The 21503-nt window shown below is 39.7% G+C and overlaps 1 long non-coding RNA gene and 1 other non-coding gene across 2 annotated transcripts in view; both read right to left on the bottom strand.

Annotated features, from left to right (window-relative positions):
• The window catches only part of LOC145515675 (uncharacterized), a 143143-nt gene that overhangs the window by 20374 nt on the left and 101266 nt on the right, over positions 1–21503 (bottom strand). The window contains exon 4 of the long non-coding RNA XR_014060965.1: positions 12778–12897. This is a non-coding gene — a long non-coding RNA (uncharacterized LOC145515675). The remainder of the gene's footprint in view (positions 1–12777; positions 12898–21503) is intronic.
• LOC145521609 (U6 spliceosomal RNA) lies at positions 21358–21464 on the bottom strand. Its single transcript, XR_014065534.1, has one exon. It is a non-coding gene; the product is annotated as a U6 spliceosomal RNA (small nuclear RNA).

Here is a 21503-nt window from a genome sequence, read left to right as displayed (position 1 = left end):
CACGCCAGTGTGATAACAGTGGAGGTTGAAAGTGAGGAGTATTTTTTTGGCTGTGCCACACAGAATGTGGAATCTTAGTTCCATGACCAGGGATTGAACCCATGTCCCCTGCGTTGGAGTCTTAACCACTGGACTACCAGGGAAACCCTGAGCAGTACCATTTTAAATGAGGACCAGTAAGATAAAGACCTGTGGTGCTTTCCGAATCACTACATCGATGTAAAGTAGTGGTGTGCTTAGAACTCATCCTGTTAGCCACTTCTAAAGTGTAGAGTCTTGGCAACTGCAGATGCGAGGAAGACCCCTCGAAAAACATTAATTAACCTTGTGATAGCTCATAAAACTAGCCATAACAATCAATAGTTACAAAAGCCATTTTGAGTGAGAAAGCATCGAGCTTCCAACTTGGTCAGTGAGTAACTCAGCCCTAAAACGTGTTCTACCTTCACGTTTCCCCCAGCCTTGGCAAAAGGCTGCACCCACGATCTGTGTGTGCTTGAGTTTTCATCCTCAAGGCCACCTGGCCAGATGCGGGACAGGGCTTGTGGCTCCCTCACAACATTGCTTGGGATGACAACACACAAACACATGAACGGTAGAATGGAGCGGAACCCTGATAGAAGAAGGCAGAGTGGAGTGGAACCTTCATAGAACCTGCCTGGCTGACACAGTCCTACGTCTCATCTCTCCAAGGCACTGTCCTGTGATCTCTTACCAAACCTTCTGACTCATGGCCATGCTGACTTCTAAACAAATGGCCATGAATGGGGCAGGTGGGGACTTCCCTCCATCACCCTCTAACAGGGCCTGGCTTTATTCTTCTGCATGGCCATAGGCTTGTTCTCTGTGCTAGTCCCCCTGGGTCAGCTGCAAGGGGTAGGATGGCAGAAAATTTCTTTCAGATTGGGTATTTAGCACAACCGAGTGTGATAATCTAGTATTTGGGCTTCTATGAAAATGGATGGGGAAACAGTGCAAACAGTGGCTGACTTTATTTTTCTGGGCTCCAAAATCACTGCAGATGGTGATTGCAGCCATGAAATTAAAAGACGCCTACTCCTTGGAAGGAAAATTATGACCAACCTAGAGAGCATATTAAAAAGCAGAGACATTACTTTGTCAACAAAGGTCCGTCTAGTCAAGGCTGTGGTTTTTCCAGTAGTCATGTATGGATGTGAAAGTTGGACTATAAAGAAAGCTGAGTACAGAAGAATTGATGCTTTTGAACTGTGGTGTTGGAGAAGACTCTTGAGAGTCCCTTGGACTGCAAGGAGATCCAACCAGTCCATCCTAAAGGAGATTAGTCCTGGGTGTTCACTTGAAGGACTAATGTTGAAGCTGAAACTCCAATATTTTGGCCACCTGATTCAAAGAGCTGACTCATTTGAAAAGACCCTGATGTTGGGAAGGGTTGAGGGCAAGAGGAGAAGGGGACAACAGAGGATGAGATGGTTAGATGGCATCACCGACTCAATGGACATGAATTTGGGTAAACTCCAGGAGTTGGTGATGGACAGGGAGGCCTGGCGTGCTGCAGTTCATGGGGTCGCAAAGAGTCGGCACGTTTGAGTGACTGAACTGAACTGAACTGAACTGAAAATGGATATTCCACAGGTTGCTGGCCGAGTTAAGTCTTCTTAAACTAACACATACAAAATGAAAACATGGTCTTCTCTACCTTCAATGAGGGAAGAGGATGGCTTTTGATACCATTTCTCACATTTCCTCCACTGACAGGCTTGCATGTCATTGCTTCCATTTCTTTTAATCTTTAAAAATCATACAAGTAGGGACTTCCCTGGTGGTCCAGTGGCTAAGACTCCACACTTCCAATGCAGGGGCATGGGTTTGATCCCTGGTTGGGAAACTAGATCCCACATGCTGCAACTAAAACCTGGCACAGCCAAATAAATAAATAAATATTAAAAAAATAGTACAAGTAACACTTGCATTGTGTATTCATGTCCTGTTGGTGCTGTAACAAATTACCACAAATATTAGTGGCTTAAGATAACACATCTTTGCTATCTTCCAGTTCTGCAAAGTCCCTTTTGCCTTGTAAGGTAACCATTCTAGGCTCTAAGCATTAGGAAATGAACATTTTAGTTCTGCCTATGACACATGGTAAAAAAAAAAAAAAGTAAAAAAATCATAAAATCAAAAGTAAAATAACCTCCAGATAATTTTAACAGTTCCTATTATTACTTCATCTGCTTGTTTGCTACTAAACTCTAAATAATATGGTTATATATTTCTATTTTTGATTTATTAACTTTAAAAATGTCTACTGACTCCCTGAATTTAACATACTCACCTTTCTTCTCTTGCCCCTCAACACTCCCTCACCTGCTAACTTTATATATTAACTAACTTTGAATTTTGACACTGTTTACTGATTGCCCTAATATAAGATGCAACAGTTATTGTACCTACGTCTTCCTCCATTTCCTCTCCTACTCCTGTATGCTGGGCTTGTCAGTGATATCATTAGTTTTCCATCGTCAAGGATTATTTTTCTGAAATTTGAATTAACTCTTCTATATTCTTTGACTATATGCTGTGCTGTGCTTAGTTGCTTAGTTGTGTCTGACTCTTTGCAACCCCATGGACTGTAGCCCGCCAGGTTCCTCTGTCCATGGGGATTCTCCAGGCAAGAATACTGGAGTGGGTTGATATTTCCTCCTCCAGGGGATCCCCCCAACTCAGGGATCAAACCCACGTCTCCTGCATTGCAGGTGGATTCTGTACTGTCTGAGCCACTAGGGAAGCCCATGCTTTGACTATAGATTAATTCTAACATTGGACATCAACAGCGATTCCAATATAATGAGTATGAAGGTATTAGTCATTGAAGAATGAAATAGAGTGATTGGGCCTATAGAAAAGGGACTTCCCTGGTGATCCAGTGGCTAAGACTCCTCACTCCTAATGCAGGGGGCTCAGATTCGATCCCTGGTCAGGGAACTAGATCCCACATGGCATGAACTAAGAGTTCTCATGCTGCAACTAAATATCCTGCCTGCTTCAACTAAGACCCAGCATAGCCAAATAAATAAAACAGAAATAAGAAAAAGTAAAGGAAATTCAGTCACACCTCCCTGAACCTGTACTTCTTGAGGAAAAGATTCTAAGCATCAAAGTTAAGGAAATCTTTTTTTCCTCCATCAAATACTCAAAATTGGTCCACAAGTTAATTTGCTTCCCATTCTTGCCTACATCTATCCTATTCCCCTCCCAGGATAAAAATTCATATTATTTTCTTAGGTATTCTTCTAGAGTTTCTCTATCAATATTAATAACATATAGTTATCTCCTTTCCTTACACAAAAGGCAGCATACTATACACTATTCTTACGCTATTCTGCACTATTACAGGGTGGCTTGTGTTCCCGCAAAAGATATGTTGAGGCCCTAACCTCAAGTACCTACAAACGGGACCTTATTTGGATGCAGGGTGTTTGAAGATGAAATTAAGTTAAGACAAGGTCCATTCTCTCCTCCTTGGTTGTATGAATAACCCAGAGATCACCTCTTAGGACTGGTTGCCTTTTTAATTTATCTTGCGTGAGTGGTTAAGTCGCTTCAGTCGTGTCCAGCTCTTTGCAACCCCATGGACTGTAGTCCGCCAGGCTCCCCTGTCCATGGGACTCTCCAGGCAAGAATACTGGAGTGGGTTGCCCTGTCCTCCTCGAGGGGATCTTCTCAACCCAGGGATCGAACCCATGTCTCTTATGTCTCCTGCATTGGCAGGTGGCTTCTTTACCACTGGCATCACCTGGGAAGCCCTATTTTATCTTAGCCACTTAAAAAAAAATAATGAAATTAATTTTTGGCTGTGCTGAGTCTTCGTTGAGGCAAGTGGGGGCTACTCTCTAGTTGTGGTGTTTGGGCTTCTCATTGAGGTAGCTTCTCTTGTGGAGCATGGCTTCTAGAGCACAGGCTCAGTAGTTGTGGCACAGGGGCTTAGTTGACCCGAGGCATGTGAAATCTTCCTGGACCAGGGATCAAACCCGTGTCCCCTGCATTGGCAGGTGGATTCTTAACCAACTGACCACCAGGGAACTCCTTAGAACTGGTTTTTAACCTTTAGCTGCAGTGGCTGTGCTGCCAAGTGTGTAGACATATGATGTTGTACATTGCACGTGCCCTTGGATCCCCACAGTTTGGTCTTCCTCTCAGCTACCCCGTTATAGTATGATGAGTTAACAAGTTAGTGACCTGCACAAAGCAAGACACAGCTATTTTATCTCTTGCCAGACATTGTCCATCTTGGTGCGATGCTGTACAGATCTCTGTAAAAAGTTCTTGCTGTCTCAGCAGCCAATCAAGGCTATTCTTTTTCTGGGTTTTTCTTTTTCTTTCTAATTAAGGTGTGAAAAAGTTCTAGGTTCAGTTAAAGATCCTGATGAAGAAACACAATTGGGATCTTTTTTTCAATTTTAAAATCTGCATATTTTCATTTCAAACAACGTAGCTAAAACTTTATGTAAGTGCCTCTTTTTTCCCTTTTTGGCTTAATGAATATCATCTATTCAGTATGAAGTCTTTATACTATATGTTCCACGTGTTAAGAATAGGTGTATAGGGACTTCTCCGGTGAGTCAGTGGTTAAGAATCCACCTTGCAATGCAGGAGACATGGGTTTGATCCCTGGTCCAAGAACTAAGATCCCACATGCCACAGGGAACTAAGTCCACTCACCACAACTAATGAAGGCTTCTCAGCCTAGAGCCTGTGCTCCACAACAAGGGAAGCCATCAAAATCAGAAGCCCTCACAATGAGAAGCCCACGCACCACAGTTAGAGAGTAGCTCCGCACCGTCCGCTGCAACTAGAGAAAAAGCCTTCACAGCAACAAAGACCCAGCACAGCCAAAAATAAATAAGTAAAATAATGAAATTGTAAAAAAGAATGAAATACTACTGTCATTGTAAAAAATAAAACAATCTTGCAAAGAATTATCCTGTATATATGTCATTTCATAAGAGTGTAGGGAATTCCAGGGCAGTCTAGTGAATTGTACTTGGCGCTTTCACTGCTGGGGCCCAGATTCAATCTCTGATCAAGGAAATAAGATCCTGCAAGCCATGTGGCGAGGCCCCTCAAAAGAGTGCAGCTATATCTGTAGGGTAAATTTCTAGAAGTGGAAGTGCTGAGGCAAAGGGTGAATACATTTATAGTTGTAAACTATATTTACAATTATTAAAAGAATTCACCCATATTTTCTTTTAATGATTTGATATTTTTATTTTTTTACCTGTAAATATTTGATCCACTTGAAATTTAACCTGGTGTATGTATAGTGGGAGCTTTTTTTCTTTTTAATTTTTCGTACTTTATTCCTTATATTGATTTAGTTTTCTTTTTAAGTGTGAGTTTTTTGTACAACTTTCCTCTTTCCAAAATCTCTCCTCAGTTGTCTGAATGCCATGTGTTGATATGAGATTTACCTTTATCACATACTAAATTCCCACAAATATTTTGGTTAGTGTCTTGACTTTCTACAGTCAGCAAAAACAAGACTGGGAGCTGACTGTGGCTCAGATCATGAACTGCTTATGGTCAAATTCAGACTGAAATTGAAGAAAGTGGAGAAAACCACTAGACCATTCAGGTATGACCTAAATCAAATCCCTTATGACTATACAGTGGAAGTGAGAAATAGATTTAAGGGACTAGATCTGATAGAGTGCCTGATGAACTATGGACGGAGTTCGTGACATTGTACAGGAGACAGGAATCAAGACCATCCCCAAGAAAAAGAAATCCAAAAAAGCAAAATGGCTGTGTGAGGAGGCCTTACAAATAGCTGGGAAAAGAAGGGAAGTGAAAAGCAAAGGAGAAAAGGAAAGATACCCATTTGAATGCAGATGCAGAGTTCCAAAGAATAGCAAGGAGAGATAAGAAAGCCTTCCTCAGAAATCAATGCAAAGAAATAGAGGAAAACAACGGAATGGGAAAAACTAGAGATCTCTTCAAGAAAATTGGAGATATGAAATCATGCAAAGATGGGCTCAATAAAGGACAGAAATGGTAGGGACCTAACAGAAGCAGAAAATATTAAGAAGAGATAGCAAGAATATACAGAAGAACTGTACAAAAAAGATCTTCATGACCCAGATAATCACGATGGTGTGATCACTCACCTAGAGCCAGACATCCTGGAATGTGAAGTCAAATGGGCCTTAGGAAGCATCACTACGAACAAAGCTAGTGGAGATGATGGAATTCCAGTTGAGCTATTTCAAATCCTGATGATGCTATGAAAGTGCTGCACTCAATATGCCAGCAAATTTGGAAGACTCAGCAGTGGCCACAGGACTGGAAAAGGTCAGTTTTCATTCCAATCCCAAAGAAAGGCAATGCCAAAGAATGCTCAAACTACCACACAATTGCACTCATCTCACACACTAGTCAAGTAATGCTTAAAATTCTCCAAGCCAGGCTTCAGCAATACGTGAACCGTGAACTTCCAGATGTTCAAGCTGGTTTTAGAAAAGGCAGAGGAACCAGATATCAAATTGGCAACATCCGCTGGATCATTGAAAAAGCAAGAGAGTTCCAGAAAAACATCTATGTCTGCTTTATTGACCATGCCGGAGCCTTTGACTGTATGGATCACAATAAACTGTGGAAAATTCTTCAAGAGATAGGAATACCAGACCACCTGATTTGCCTCTTGAGAAACCTGTATGCAGGTCAGGAAGCAACAGTTAGAACTGGACATGGAACAGACTGGTTCCAAATAGGAAAAGGAGTACATCAAGGCTATATATTGTCACCCTGCTTATTTAACTTATATGCAGAGTACATCATGAGAAACGCTGGGCTGGAAGAAGCACAAGCTAGAATCAAGATTGCTGGGAGAAATATCAATAACCTCAGATATGCAGATGACACCACCCTTATGGCAGCAAGTGAAGAAGAACTAAAGAGCCGCTTGATGAAAGTGAAAGAGGAGAGTGAAAAAGTTGGCTTAAAGCTCAACATTCAGAAAACTAAGATCATGGCATCCAATCCCATCACTTCATGGCAAATAGATGGGGAAACAGTGGCTGATGTTATTTTTCTGGGCTCCAAAATCACTGCAGATTGTGATTGCAGCCATGAAATTAAAAGACGCTTACTCCTTGGAAGGAAAGTTATGACCAACCTAAACAGCATATTGAAAAGCAGAGACATTATTTTGTCAACAAAGGTCCGTCTAGTCAAGGCTATGGTTTTTCCAGTGGTCATGTATGGATGTGAGAGTTGAACTATAAAGAAAGCTGAGCACCGAAGAATTGATGCTTTTGAACTGTGGTGTTGGAGAAGACTCTTGAGAGTCCGTTGGACTGCAAGGAGATCCAACCAGTCCATCCTAAAAGAAATCAGTCCTGAATATTCATTGGAAGGACTGATGCTGAAGCTGAAACTCCCATACTTTGGCCACTTGATGTGAGGAGCTGATTCATTTGAAAAGACCCTGATGCTGGGAAAGATTGAGGGCAGGAGGGGAAGGGGATGACAGAGGATGGGATGGTTGGATGGCATCCCCGATTCAATGGACATGGGTGTGGGTGGACTCTGGGAGCTGGTGATGGACAGGGAGGCTTGGCGTGCTGTGGTTCATGGGGTCACAAAGAGTCAGACACAACTGAGTGACTGAACTAAACTGAACGGATCTGGACTTTCTATTCTGTTCTATTTATTTATTTATGTCTCAACACTAAAATATCTTATTTTTTGTTATTTCAATAATATGTTGTAAATTTAGTAGTGCAATTCAATGTTCTTTTTAATTTCAAAAATGTCCTGCTCTTGCTTTATTTATTTATTTTTTTGGCCATGCCACACAGCTTGCAGAATGTGGGATCTTAGTTCCCCAAACCTGTGCCCTCAGCAGTGAAAGCATGGGGTCTTAACCACTGGACCAGAAGGGAATTCACAACTCTTTTTTCCTTATTTAACTTGAGAATCTGCTTCTGTTTGTTTATTAAACAAGCAGATGTTTCCATCTTTGCCCACTACATTCATTTTTTTAGGACTCAGACACTTTAAGGCATTCCTTCCATATGATGATAGAGGTATCAGAGACCCAAACTTTAATGCACCTCTTTTTTCCCTAGGGTGAGAGTATCCTAAGAGACTCCTTGGACTCTGACATGACTGACTTCTGCCAGAGACCCTGAATCCTCCAGACTGAATTCTACAACTGTCACAGTTCAGGCTTGAGCAGGACCTTGATTTATACTTTCAGTATTTGTTTTTATTGAGTCGCTCAGTTGCAACCCCTTGGACTGCAGTATGCCACGCTTCCCTGTCCTTCACCACCTCCCTGAGCTTGCTCAAACTCATGTCCATTGAATCAGTGATGCCATCCAACCATCTCATCCTCCGTCATCCCCTCCCCCTTCTGCCCTCAATCTTTCCCAGCATCAGGGTCTTTTCAAATGAGTCAGCTCTTCACATCAGGTGGCCAAAGTATGGGAGTTTCAGCTTCAGCATCAGTCCTTCCAATGAATATTTAGGACTGATTTCCTTTAGGATGGACTGATTGGATCTCTTTGCTGTCCAAGGGACTCTCAAGAGTCTTCTCCAACACCACAGTTCAAAAGCATCAATTCTTTGGTGCTCAGCCTTCTTTATGGTCCAGCTCTCACATCCATACATGACTACTGGAAAAACCATAGCTTTGGCTGTATGGGCCTTTGGTGGCAAAGTAATGTCTGTTTTTTAATATGCTGTCTAGGTTTGTCATAGCTTTTATTCCAAGGAGCAAGCATCTTTTAATTTCATGGCTGCAGTCACCATCTGAAGTGATTTTTTCAGTATTTGTTAGCACCTTCTCAAATATCCAAAAATAATGTTAATCAAATAAGAAATGAAGCCCTTTAGGGCTTCCCAGGTGGCCCTAATGGTAAAGAACATGCTTGTCAATGAAGGAGACATAAGAGACACGGGTTCAATCCCTGGATGTGGAAGATCCCCTGGAGGAGGGCATGGCAACCCACTCCAGTATTTTTGCCTGGAGAATCCCATGGACAGAGGAGCCTGGCGGGCTACAGTCCACAGCGTTGAAAAGAGTCAGATGTGACTGAGGATGCACACAATGTAGTGTTGGTATCTATTAGTAATTCTTTGCTTTAATCAGCAGCAGCAGCAGCAGCTTAGCTGACAACCAGCATCAACCACCAGACAAGAGAGTGATGACTGAGCCCTTAGGCTTCATGTCTTCCACCCAAGGATCCCAGACATCACAGAGCAGAGACAAGCCTCCCACAATCTGTGCTGAATTCCTGACCCATAGTATTCATGAACGTAATAACTGATTGTTCTCTGCCACTAAATTTAGAGGTAATTTGCTACTCAGAATAATAAACAGAACAATAATAATCTTTTTCTCTAAGTCATTAGAGAATAAATTAAAGACACAATGCCCTTTACCTCTTAAAGGGTAAACTACCTTTACCCTTTACAAAGACAGACTCCTGTATAACCACAGGGCAACCATCAATCAGGAAATTAACATTCACAGATCTCATTCAAAACATCACTGATTGTCCCATGATGTCCGTAGAGGTTCAGAATCTAGTCCAAAATCATATGTTGCTTTTGTTTTAGTCTCTTTCTTCTGGAACCATTCTCCAGTCTTCCGTTGGCTTTTCTGGCCTTGACAATTTTGAAAAGTATAGGTAACTTATTTTGTAGATGTCCTTTGCTTTTGGTTTGTCTACTATTTACTCATGATTACATTCAGATCGAGGAGAGCATGGTTACCCACTCCAGTATTCTTGCCCGGAGAATCCCCATGGACAGAGGAGCCTGACAGGATACAGTCCGTGTGGTCTCAAAGAGTCGGACGCAACTAAGCGACTAAGCACAGCACACAGCACATTCAGATTATATAATATTTCCAGGAACATCACAAAAGTGATTCTGTGTTCTTCTTAATGCATTATATTACTCAGTCGCTCATTCATGTCTGATTCTTTGTGACCCCATGGACTGTAGCCCACCAGGCTCCTCCATCCATGGGATTCTCCAGGCAAGAATACTGGAGTGGGTTACCATTTCCTACTCCAGGGAGCGCACTATATTAGGAGGCAGACAAATACTTTTCACTTGATTAAAATCATGCCTGCTTTATTTCTTTATTGTAAAGTTAATAAATGTTTCATACTTAGTATTTTATATAAATGACCTGTCCTTCATGAAAATTTCCCCCACTAGTTTAGAATCTATTAGTAATTCTTTGCTCTAATCAGTTATTACTATAATGGTTGCTAAATACAGATTTTCTAATTTCATTATTCTTTATGCATTTATTAGTTGACATTCTTTTGTAAGGTGGAGTTTTCCTTTAATATATATGTACATGTCTTTCTTATGTATGTATGTATGTCTCATGATTTCTATTTTAATTCATGTATTATAATCTCTTAATCCCTTTTAATTTTAATGTTCAGATTGTCCCAAACTGGGTCAATGAGATAAGTTTCCCTCATTCTTTGGGCATTTCTTTTCTCCTTGGCACAAAATGACGTTCTAGATATAGCAGCAAACAATGGCCCATTGGCCAAATCTGGCCAACCAGCTCTTTTTGTAAATGAAATATGCATATTGTCTATAGTTACTTTCATACTCCTGAAGCTGAGTTGTATTTACTTTTTAAGAAACTGCCAAAAATATTTCCAAAGTTGTTGTACCATTTTACATTCTCACCTAGAATGCTAGAGTTCTAGTTGCTACGTATTATCGCTGACACTTGGTATGGTTAATCTTTTAAATTTTTAGACGTTCTAATGTGTATATGGGTCTATTTCATTGTGGTTTTATTTCTTTATTAAAAAAATTTTTGGCTGTGCCACATGTGGGATCTTAGTTACCTGACCAGAGATCAAACCCTGTGTATGCCTCCTGCATTGGAAGCACAGAATCTTGACCGTTGGACTGCCAAGGAAGTCCCTCCCTGCCGTTTTAGTTAGCTTTTCTCTGATGACTGATGATGTCGAGCATATTTTCATGTGTTGATCAGTCATTTGAATATCTACTTTTATGAAGTGTCTGTTAAAGTCTTTTTTTAAATGGGGTTGTTTGTCTTTTTATGATTGAGTTGTAAGTTCTTTATATATTCTGATACAATTCCTTTGTTAGCTGTGTATTGTAAATATTCTCTCCCATTCTGCAGCTTGTACTAGTTACCAACCCCAGGGGAGGAATCCAACTACATGGACCACAGCAAAGATTAGCACTATGCCAACTATTCAGAACAGAAGTCCAAAATTCTTCCCATTGCATCTCGTATCAGAGTGGCCATGGAAGATAGCACTGGATGAAACAAAGCTTTAATTACATAGAGATGAGTTAGAGTAAGGTTAGTTTTTTTTTTTTGGCTATGTCACAAGGAATGTGGAATCTTAGTTCTTGGATCAGGGATCAAACACTCACCTCCTGCAGTGGAGCTTGGAGTCTTAACCATTGGACCACCAGGGAAGTCTAAGATGACCTTTAACTGTGTGCCTCATACCCCTGGCCAGTGGCTTGCTCTGGGGAGTGACACAGGGTAATTGACCTACGCTCACCCTTCTGGTGCCCCAGTTGAAGGAACCTTGTCTCTTTCCTGCAGAGGACGGATATAGTAATGGGATTGGGCAGCTGCCATCTGACACACATGCTTTAAGCAGAGACAAAAGGACTCATTGAGCCAGAAACAAGGAAAGATATTCCCACACAGAGCTTGGCACAGGTTGTGTGGGCTCTTTATCTCTTGGTAGGAAATGTTTCAGGCCCCAGGCCCATTCTGAGTCAGCAGAGTGGGGGCCCCAAAACTGCGTGTGTGAGACAGCCTTTCCCAGCACCTACAAAACAAAACCCACATTGTCTGTGTTGCCTCTTAGAGATGCAGCATGAGGTGGTAGGCTAGGGTAAGGATGTGCATGTGTGCTACGTCACTTCAGTCATGTCCGACTTTGTGCGACCCCATAGACTGTAGCCCGTTTGGCTCCTCTGTCCATGGGATTCTCCAGGCAAGAATACTGGAGTGGGTTGCCATGCCCTCCTCCAGGGGATCTTCCCAACTCAGGGATTGAACCTGCATTTCTTATGTCTCCTGCACTGGCAGGTGGGCTCTTTACCACTAGCGCCACCTGGGAAGCCAGGATAAGGACAATGGCAATAAAAAATTCCTATTTGGAAAAGAAAAAAAAATTGGAAGTGCCTTCCTGCTGGTTCAGTGGTAAAGAATCCACCTGCCAGTGCAGGAGACATGGATTCAATCCTTGGTCTGGGAGGAACCCATATTCCATGGAACAACTAAGCCCATGCGCCACAACTATTAAGCCTGTGCTCTAGAGCCTGAGAGCCACAACCGCTGAAGCCCTATGAGTAAAATTAAAACAAAATTTTTTTTTTAAATTGGAAACACAGCAGCTAATGGTCTATAGCATTGACCAATTCCTGCAAGACCAGGTGTGAAGTCTACTTGCCCTGGTGAAGGAGTGACTTTTAGGGCAAACTCTGGTTCTCCTCTTTGAGAACTCTCTTGTCCATTGTTCCCTCTGACCCCTAGTTTTGCAATGAATTTGACACTAGAGAGAGAGTCTGGCACTTCAGTCCGTGTCACCTTTAGAATTTGCTTCCTGCTGGTACAGGGCAAAGTTGGCCCCTTTTTGAGTGATATAGCCCGAAGTCTAACAGGCCATTGCATCTACGTCAAAACCCAGGACCTCTGGCTGATGCAGTCTTTTCCAGAGTGTGCTGGAGGCTTAATCATCTATGCTAGGAGAAAGCACTCACTATCTTTCTCCAGTTTCATCTGTTAGAACTTTCCATGTGGACAGACACGCCTGGCTGCAAGAGATCAGGAAATGGAGACGTCGGCTGGGTAGCTATGTCTTCAGCTAGAACTCAGGAGTCCTGTTTGGAAAGGTATAGATGAGGGATACTTGTCAGTCTCAGCCATGCTCACACATGAAACCTCTCTCCTACACCACATGAGCTTGGACATAGAACTCAGCACATTTCTGTGACTAATACACACAACATAAATGCATGCACACTTCCACAAAGCTTTTGTTGGTGGTCACAGACTAGTTGCTTTGGAAAGATGGGTGACATTTAAGCAACAAAATTAAAAACAATAATAGAACTTCTTGTTCTTTAATTATTATAAAATTCAATTATATTGCAATAAAACTGGAAAAAATAAATAAAAATAAAAACATAACAACTGAAAAAATGAATTCAAAGGCTATTAAAAGTATGAGTTTCTTTCATTCTCCTCAGAGTTTGTTTAATATATTGCACAGAAGAAGAAAAGGATTAGAAAGCGACTATACTATATAAAATGCATATTATTGAATGGTGAGAGTATTAAAATTTTATTTTTCTCTATTTTACAATTGTATTATTATAGAAATATATTTCGTTCATAATCTGAGGAATATAAAAGATAAATTAACTAATCAATAATTCTTTTCTTGAGATTGGTGAACATGTTTCATAAAGTATACTCAGCCCAGTTTCCTATCTGCATTTGTATTTATACCAAAATAGCAAAGATCAAGTAATAATAGTTATTATTCATTTAGTATTTGCTATGCTCTAAGCAATTCACTACATACTGTACATGAATTAACTGATTCAACACTTGTAATAACCCAATAAGATACATATTATTTTTTATTATTTCTGTTTTATAGATAAGGAACCTAAAGCACAGAGAGGTTAAAGTACTTGTGCAAAGCTCACACAGCTGATGATAATAATAATAACAGAGTGCTTGCTATAAACACAGTTCTGAGTGCTTTATATGTAATAATATCATTTAATTCTCATCTGTGTGATAGATGGTGACATGGTCCCCATCCACAGATGAATAAACTGAGGCCCAGAATGGTTTAGTAACTTGCTCAGAGTTACACAGCTAGGGTGGGATTTGAATCTGGATAGCCTGGGTCTAAGTCCATGCTTATAAACTTTACATTTTTTTAACCTATTTTTTTCTTAAATTTTTGTTTGTTTGCTTTTAAACCTTACATTCTTAAACATTAATATTCACAACCTGAACTTGTATGGTTAAGTTGATGAGCTGATCTTCTCAAACAAAGGGGTCCTGGCAGAGATTACCTTTGAGAATACTAATACTACGTATAAGACCTGGTGAAGCTTCTGAGACTGTGGGGTCATTGTGTGTGTTAGGTCTGTGGATTTGAGTTCCACTGTGGAATCTAGCTGGGTGCATCCATTCACAGCAGGGTGGAAAGACTCCGAGGAGGGTAGGGTTTGAATTACAGCAACCTGAAAGCGAAGCGAGGCCCTTGCCTGGAAAGCAAACATCAGAATGCTTATTCAAAAAGCAAAGTCTGGATTTGTCGGGCTCTCTCGAGAGATGCCATCATTATTGAAGGCCTTCTACCAGCTGGCTGCTTGTGCTCAGCAAAGCCTAATGATGCTGACAGGTCACATAAGCTTGCACTAATGGGCTTGTGTTTTATTTATTCAGGTGCTGATTTGACATTTCCCAGCCCTGATGAATCTATGGATTTGGAAATAACAGGGTCCTCTCTCTATATATGTGATGTTATCTATCCAAATGAAGGAAATGAGAGACAGGAAAGGCTAGATTCCCTGCAGATAACTCTCACAGTTTACAAGAAGAATTCAAATGTTACAAAAAGCGTTAGCCAAAATTTAAAACACAAATCATCAGTCTTCAATATGATATATTGCAAAGAAATTTCTGGCACTAAAAGTCTCTCTTTAAGCCACACTTCCACACAGCGCCAACTAAATAATGTAACAGCATCTGGACTCCTTCTAAATCGAGTATGAAATTATGTATTTCTCCCATGACACAGATTAGACCAAAAGGCAACATTTCCTAAAGTAAAAAATGAAGAGTAAATTAAGCTGTGGCTATGAGAGTCTCTCCTGTGCTTTTTTCCTTTTATTTTTAAAAAATCTTTAAAAAATATCTAGTTAAGTAAAATATACATACGGAAAAGTGAAGAAATCATGGATGTTTATTTTGACACATTTTAATGCAAACCCAAATAACTACCACTTAGACCCAAAACAAGAATGCCACTATGTCCTCAAAACCTTCATACTCTCTTTAAATCCTCCTCTCCAAAATTAATCACTATCTTGACTTCTTTTAAAAATTTTTCTAATTTTAAAATATAGCACAGGGATTTCCCTGGTGGTCCAGTGGTTGAGACTTTCCCTTCCAATGCAGGGGGTGTGGGTTCAATCTCTGGTCAGGGGAGCTAAGATACCATACACCTCACTGACAAAAAAGTCAAAAAAATGAAACAGAAGCAATATTGCAAAAATTCAATAAAGATTTTTAAAATGGTCTACATAAAAATATATGGCACAGATACACATATAATATCAAACAATTATGTGTAATAAAGAATTATTATAAAGCAAACACTTGCAACTACCACCCATATCAAGGGATAAAACTTGACGAACCACCCAGAACCCACCACATGCCCCATTTTTCTAGAGGGAAGACAGAAGCTTACCTGTAAACAGGTAATATAACAATCATTTCCTTGCTTTGATTTATAGTTTTATAGTGATTTATACATATATATAATAAATATTTATTATATATTAAAATATATAATAAATATTTATAGATATATAAATATATACTCATGCAATGCAGGAGACCTGGGTTCAATTCCTAGGTCAGGAATATCCCCTGGAGAAGAAAATGGCAACCCACTCTAGTATTCTTGCCTGGAGAATCCCATGGACAGAGGAAGCTGACAGGCTACATTCCATGGGGTCGCAAGAGTCAGACACGACTGAGTGACTAAACCACCACCACCATATATACATATACACATACATATATATACACACTATATATAAATACATATACCATATACACAACTATATATATGTACTATATACACAACTAACCAGTTGTGTATCCCTAAACAATAAAGCTTATTTTTGTCTGTTTTCTAAAAAATATGTCACTTAAGCCTCTTTTAATGGAAAGATTGCCCCTCTATCATCATAATTACTTGTGCATTGTATCTGTTGAAGAAACTGGATCTTTGTCTACATAGAGTTTCCTATGATGAAGTAATCTGACTCACAATTTCAAGCCTGAATATGATCAAGCCTGTAGTTCCCAGTGCTAATTTATAGGAAATGCAGGGACTTCCCTGGTGATCCAGTGGCTAAGACTCTGAGCTCCCGATGCAAGGGGCCTGGGTTCCATCCCTGGTTGAGGAACTAGATCCCACATGCTGCAACTAAGTATTCATATGCCACAACTATAGATCCCGCATGTGGCAACTTAAGACTCGGTGCAGTCAAATAAACAAATAAAACAAACAAATAAATATTAAAAAAATATATGAAAGGCAAAGTACAGAGGGATTTATTAAAATACTCATGGAGATGCACTCAAGACTAATATCCAGTACAGCTTCTACAAACAAGTGATGAGAAATGCCTTATTTTTCTTCTTTTGGAAAAACCAGTATTAAAAATAAGGAATTGACTCTCTACTGTCCTTCAAAGAGCCAAATTCCTAAAGAATCATTATGAACCCATGTATTTAAACTGCACATTAGGGTGAAAATAGTTACCTTAGAATTCTAGAAAACAGCCTGGCACATTGAAGAATATATAAATTGGTTTTCAAAGTCTTTCCTAAACTGGTGTATTTTTTTTTCAGAGAGATAAACTTTCTTATTTATGGGTCATTGAAAGTATTTTAGTCTTTTTATCCTGATGATCTTCTTGTCCATCTTCAAGTTACTCCTGTGTCCTTTTGATAATATTCTTGCAGTCTTTGGTATTTTACCTGCCATGATGAGATGCACTAGGCTTGTTTTGTATATTTCTTGCCCAAGTCTAGAATTAGCTATTTCTTCAAGAAGCTTTGATTTCTTTAAAGTTGAAAGTGATATTTCACAATCATGTCCGGGGTAGGTCACTGTTACTATGCATTGTCAAGTGGACAGACTGACATTAACATACATTAAAAAACCCTTAGGTGTGTGCACTCAGTCGTGTCTGACTCTTTTTGACCCCATGGATGGTAGCCTGACAGACTCTTCTGTCCATGAGGTTTTCCAGGCAAGAATACTGGAGTCAGTTGCCATTTCCTCCTCCGGGGCACCTTCTCAACCAGGTATCAAACTCTCATCTCCTGTGTCTCCTGCATTGCAGGCACATTCTTTACCACTGAGCCACCTAGGAAGCTCATTAAAAAAATCCTCACAAGGTCAAATTAATACTTTCAATTCAAGTTCAGTTCTACAAAGTTTTTACTTAACCTTTTCTGTCTTAAATCTGAAATCTTTTCTTCCATACTAAGAATAATTTTCAAGGATATTGAAGATGCCAGAATTAGACTATCACATGAGTACTTACTTTATCCCATCTAACTACATAATAGTCCCTGGTTAGAACAGCAACACTACCAGTACCAATATGATTAAAATTATTTTGTGCATCTGTTCTCTCTGTTTTCCTCCTATTTAGAACACAATTATATAGCCAAGACATGGAAACAACCTAAATGTCCACTGACAGATGAATAGATAAAGCAGATGTGGTATACAAATATAATTTTAAAATACATCTATATTTATAATTTAAATATAAAATTTAATTTGTTATATATTTATAAACATATATATACACACACACATACACAATGGAATACTTCTCAGCCATAAAAAGAATGAAATAATGCCATCTGTGGCAACATGGATGGATCTAGAGATTATCATACAAAGCGAAGTAAATTAGAGAAAGACAAATACCATGATATTACTTATATATGGAATCTAAAATATGATACAAATGAGTTTATCTATGAGACAGAAACAGACTCACAGACATAGAGAACAGATTTGTAGTTAAAAAACCCATGAGGTAGGATGACATTGTTCTGTGCAGCGTTCAGTCACTCAGTTGTGTCCGACTCTTTGCGATCCCATGGACTGTAGCCCACCAAGCTCCTCTGTCCCTGAGATTTCCCAGGCAAGAATACTGGAGTGGATTGCCATTTCCTTCTCCAGGAGATCTTCCCAATCCAGGAATTGAACCCAGGCCTCTTGTGTCTCCTGTGTTGGCAGGCAGATTCTTTACCACTGTGCCACCTGGGAAGTCCCGAATAGTTTTATTACCCCTTCTTTTTTGTTTGTTTCTTTCTGCTAAAAAAAGAACTTGTTCATATATTTTTAAATGGATGTTGGTGGGCATCAAATATTTAGGGTATTTGGAGTCCACTAGATATGTTTAAGAATGATGTAATTGTTTAGTTTAAAATGTCAAAATTTACAGTAATCCAGAAATTGTATCTTTTGCAAGTATTTAACTTTATGATGGAAAATTTAGATATCAACTTAGAAATGAACAAGGGGATATGTAGCTTTTAAAAACTCTTTCATGGAGTCCATTTCAAAATGTCTGAAGACCACTTGCCCATATAGTATGTTTGGGGATAGGGCTCAACACTTCAATCCTCCATCCTAGTTCTTCTGAGAACTTGATATCACCCACCATCAAAATCTTGAAAAAAAAAGTTTTTTAATACATTTGGCTGCACTGGGTCTTAGTTGCGGCACACAGGATCTTCAGTAGCAGCATGTGAGATCTAGTTCCCTGACCAGGGATTGAACCTGGACCCCTGCATTGGAAGAATGGAGATTTAGCCACTGGACCACCAGGGAAGTCCACGCCATCAGAATCTTAATACTTCAAATTCAGACACTGGTTTCCCAGAGTTTTTGTTGTGTGGTATCTCCAGACATTGCCAAGTTTCCCTCAGAGAGCAAAATACCCACAGATTAAAATCACTGGATTTGAAGTTTATCAGTTTTATTGATCTTTGCAGAATACCAGTTTATGGCTCCATTGATTTAGATCATTGGGTTTTTTTTTGTTTTTTGGTCTTCTGCATCTCTATTTGCTTCTCTCATAGCTCAGTTGGTAAAGAATCCTCCTGCAATGCAGGAGACCTGGTTCGATTCCTGGGTTGGGAAGATCCACTGGAGATGGGATAAGCTACCCACTCCAGTATTCTTGGGCTTCCCTTGTGGCTCAGCTGGTAAAGAATCCGCCTGCAATGTGGGAGACCTGGGTTCGATCCCTGGGTTGGAAAGATCCCCTAGAGAAGGGAAAGGGTACCCCCTCCCGTATTCTGGCCTGGGGAACTCCATGCACACTGTATAGTCCATGGGACTGCAAAGAGTTGGACACGACTGAGCAATTTTCACTTTCACTTGCATCTCTACTTAGTGTATGTATTCTTTCTTCTAATTTTTTTAACATATGAAAAATTATTATATAACTGTTCAGTCCTTGTCTGCTAATTCTAACATCTGTATCTGTGTTGATTTAGTTGATTTATTTTCCGTCTCGACATGGATCATATTTTCCTGTTTCTTTGCCTCCTTAAGAAATTTTAACAGGAAACTTAACATTATGAATTTTACTTCATTTCATGCTGGATAGATTTGTATTCCTATAAAAATTCCTGTGCTTTATTTTGGTATACCGTCAAGTTCCATGGACACAGTTTGATTCTTTGGTTCTTGCTGTTAAGATTTATTAGGTAGGACCAGCATGGTGTTTAATCTGGAGCTGGTTATTTTCCACCATGGAAGCAAGATTCTTCTGAGTGCTCTGCTTAAAGCCCCTTGAATTATGAGGTTTTCCTGACTGGCTCTTAGGAACAAGCACTGTTCTGAGCCTCAAGGATGCTCAGTATGCTCTTCCCTTTAATCCAACTCCTGTTCTCAGCCTGGAGTAACTGTCTCTCACACGTTTATGCTGATTTTTATTCTGTGGGGCTCCTCTGCAGCTGCTCCTCCTCTCTGATACTCTGCCTGTGAATTCTAGCCACCTTGGACCCTATCCTCTGCCTTCTAATCTCTAGGAGTTTTCCATGGTCTATTTGGGGTCCCCCACCTGATGCTGCAGCCTGGAAGTGTTTTCAGGGCGTAAACTAGTTACAGTTACAGCGTTCATTTTATTTGTCTTTTCATCTCTCAGGGCTCACTGTTCTTTGTTGCCTGATGTCCAGATGTATTCAAAACTTTGTTTTATCTGTTTTTCCAACAGTTAACAGTTATTTCTGTTGGGAAGTAAATCTAGTCCCTTTTACTCCATTTTAGAAATGTAAGGTTATATAAATATATTTTAAAATGGAAAAAATGTATGTTCTTAGAAGAATGCTGTGCTATCACTCACTTAGTCATTTCTGACTCATTGCGACCCCATGGACTATAGCCTGCCAGGCTCCTCCGTCCATGGGATTTTCCAGGAAAGAATACTGGGTTGGGTTGCCATTTCCTTCTCCTCTTACAAGAATAGAACTTACCAAATTCAACTAATCAACTGGGAAACATAAAGAGATATTTAGCTACTAAATATGTTGAACACAAATCTGTGCATAAAGTAGTATCTGGATCAGATAGTTTTATAGGCAATATTCATAAATTATTTAAAGAGCAGATAATTCTAGTCTTCTATAAAATATTCTACAGAATAAAAATGAAGGAATGTTCTCTATTTTATTATACTAATATGACTTTGACACCAAAACTGTTCAAGGATAAAATGAGAAAAGAAAGTTTTAGGCCAATCTTGCTATTAACTCAGATGCACAAATTCAAAATCTATCAAGGTTATCTATTTTAAAATATGAAATCTAATTATGTCATTCTTCTGCTTCATATTATTCAATGGTTTGTCACCATATTTAGAATAAAATCTAAATTCCTTACCATGGCTTACAAGATTTGTTCCCTAATCCTCTTGCCCATACTTCCTCCTTTTTAATTATAGTGTCATTCTTATACATCTAGTTCTTTTACAATTCAAAGATTTTATACTTAACTCTTCCCCTACCCCAGCAAGCTTCATTGCCTAGATCTTCATATGCTATGCTCCTAACACCATTTCTTTTCTTTTAATTTTTTTATTGAAGGATAATTGCTTTACAGAATTTTGTTGTTTCCTGTCAAACCTCAACATGAATCAGCCATAGGTGTACATATATCCCCTCCCTTCTGAACCTCCCTCTCATCTCCCGCCCCATCCCACCCCTCTAGATTGATACAGAGCCCCTGTTTGAGTTTCCTGAGCCATACAGCAAATTCCCATTGGCTATCTATTTTACACATGGTAATGTAAGTTTCCATGTTACTCTTTCCATACATCTCACCCTCTCCTCCCCTCTCCCCATGTCCATAAGTAGTCTATTCTCTATGTCTGTTTCTCCACTGCTGCCCTGTAAATAAATTCTTCAGTACCATTTTTCTAGATTTCGTATATGTGTTAGAATACAATAGTTATCTTTCTCTTTCTGACTCACTCACTCTGTATAAAAACATGTGGAACGTTTCATGACTGTGTGTTATCCTGGTGCAGGGGCCATGCTAATCTTCTCTGTATCTTTCCAATTTTAGTATGCGTGCTGCCGAAGCGAGCACTCCTAACACCATTTTGATTTAAGTTCAAGTATCACCTCT

The sequence above is a fragment of the Giraffa tippelskirchi genome, chromosome 1, assembly GCF_054371585.1.
Source record: "Giraffa tippelskirchi isolate mGirTip1 chromosome 1, T2T-mGirTip1v1.2.pri, whole genome shotgun sequence".
Classification (NCBI taxonomy): domain Eukaryota; kingdom Metazoa; phylum Chordata; class Mammalia; order Artiodactyla; family Giraffidae; genus Giraffa; species Giraffa tippelskirchi.
The sequence above is the reverse complement of the archived record's forward strand: the minus strand, read 5'-3'. Positions and strand labels throughout refer to the sequence as shown.